At 47.7% G+C, this 2,181-nt stretch overlaps 1 protein-coding gene across 4 annotated transcripts in view; it reads right to left on the bottom strand.

Annotated features, from left to right (window-relative positions):
• The window catches only part of LOC101855326 (uncharacterized threonine-rich GPI-anchored glycoprotein PJ4664.02), a 114,904-nt gene that overhangs the window by 106,219 nt on the left and 6,504 nt on the right, over positions 1-2,181 (bottom strand). The window contains exon 1 of one of the 4 annotated variants that reach the window (XR_001184687.2): positions 547-760. The exons of the other annotated variants lie outside the window; for them this stretch is intronic. The gene's annotated coding sequence lies outside the window, so the exon portion shown is untranslated. Of the gene's footprint in view, positions 1-546; positions 761-2,181 lie in introns of those variants that run through there. 4 annotated transcript variants of the gene reach the window in all.

Here is a 2,181-nt window from a genome sequence, read left to right as displayed (position 1 = left end):
AGGGAAAGCCAGACATACAGAGAGTTTTTTTAAGTAATATAAAAAAAACCTTTAATTTTTTCTTCAATAGCATAACGTTTCAGTTTTTATGGATAATACAGGCCAGACTGAACAAGCCGAGAAAATATAAAAGAACGAGCGAGCGCGCGAGCCCCTGAAAGAGTGGGGTTCGGGTGGAGGGGGAGAGAGAGAAAAGAGAGAGAGAGAGAAAGACAGAGAGAGAGAGAGAGAGAGAGAGAGAGAGAGAGAGAGAGAGAGAGAGAGAGAGAGAAAGAAAGAGAGAGAGAAAGAAAGAGAGAGAGAGAGAGAGAGAGAGAGAGAAAGAAAGAAAGAAAGAAAGAGAGAGAGAGAGAGAGAGAGAGAGAGAGAGAGAGAGAGAAAGAAAGAAAGAAAGAGAGAGAGAGAGAGAGAGAGAGAGAGAGAGAGAGAGGGGGGGGGGACATACTTGTCCTTCAACCACCCGCAGGAGTAAAATACTACAGAATCTCCACCAATCACCCTTTGACAAACAGAAATAGACTGAAGGGAAGCTATAAGAGGACCTACCACTATTGCCAGCGTGCCAGCGGTATCCTCCAAGCACTCGATCTAAGAATCCCGTAGATCCAAACTTAATCATCCGGCTCCATTAAAGGCTCGCCATCACCTGGAAATGGGGCGCAGGGCGCCAGCGGTGGTAGGTACGAAATCAGGACAGATAATAAATACCAAGAATCACTGGGGAGTTTGTTGGGCCAATGTCGAAGCCAGAGGGTCAGGGGGCCAATAATAATGTTATCACAGGCAGCCAGCCTGCCACAACACGGGCTCGGTCACGGATGGGGTACAGCGCGAGGACACCGTGGGCTCAGAGTCAAAACGTTCTATATCAAAGGGATATTGCATTGCAGATAGTATCTTGCGACTTTGAACTTCCGACTAGAGGCCCAAAAAGATTGGGTGGGGGAGGGGGTGGCAGTGAGAAGAGGAATTTAGAACGACGAAGAGAGGAGGAGAGTGAGATACGGAGAGAGAGGAGGAAAGAGAGAAAGGGGCGCAACATGATTGAAGAAGAGGGAGATAGAGAGGAGGAGGAGGAGAGAGAGAGAGAGAGAGAGAGAGAGAGAGAGAGAGAGAGAGAGAGAGAGAGGGGGGGGGGGGATGATGACGTTACACAGAGTAGCAGTGGGGAATGTCGCGTGGCCTCCGTAAGGTCGCCGCTGTTTGGCTATTCCCAGCCGGCCGTGGGCGCCGCTGTGGCCTGCTGGCCGATCTGCCGCTTGTAGTTAGAACGAAACCGTGAAGAACAACAACACAGCTCGGTATTAGACCGGCTTCGCCCGTGAGAGCCAGTCCAGGATCAACACAGTCGCCAGGGGCTTGCGGTGGATAGGGGAAAGAGGAAGAGGAAAATCCGGAACGGAGAGAGAAAACAGGAAAACAAAGGCAGTTCGAGGGCAGATTGGTGGAAGCCACTGAACTTTTAATTACCCCGAAGCCTGACTAGAACTAACAGTAAAAAGACATCAAAGGGGACGGTTACGGAAGGCGGAGTTCCGACTCCACAGCACTATAGCAAAAGACCACGCAACAATGACCTAGTTGGGATTAAGGACAAAAACAACACCACATGTTAATGGTCATTTATAGCAGGACAATGGCAAGACTTGCAGGGTCGAAATAATTATTATTTTTAATGCAGAGCAGCACATCGATACAATGATAGCCATTTGTTTCTTTTTATTTTAGAAAGGTTTAACGGCGCTCGCAACTGCATAAGGTCATACTATGAGCGTCAAGGGGTGGATATCAACAGAGAAGTCCAAAAGGGGAATCAGGCTTACTCTGTTCACCTCTCTAGCCTCAGTCTGCGTCGACTATCAAGACACCCCGGAAATAGCAGTTCACACGAAAGTGACAAACATACAAAAGAAGAAGAGGAAAATGACGATAACAAGGATAAGGAAAGAAAAAGCAACAGTTCCCCCTATGTTGTTCCCGCACAGTATGAGCATGACATTGATAAATCAGCCCATTTACAAGTCTGCTGTGCATAAGAACATGTTAATATCCCCCCTTTGGGAATAGCCTAAAGATACTTCAGTCAGTAGCACTGCCCTGGTTGGGGGCGGGGGTGTATGATATAGTATATATAGCCATTTAGTCATGGGGAAAAAATCAGTTGATAAAAACAACGGGGGG

Source organism: Aplysia californica, unplaced genomic scaffold, assembly GCF_000002075.1.
Source record: "Aplysia californica isolate F4 #8 unplaced genomic scaffold, AplCal3.0 scaffold00066, whole genome shotgun sequence".
NCBI lineage: Eukaryota > Metazoa > Mollusca > Gastropoda > Aplysiida > Aplysiidae > Aplysia > Aplysia californica.
The sequence above is the reverse complement of the archived record's forward strand: the minus strand, read 5'-3'. Positions and strand labels throughout refer to the sequence as shown.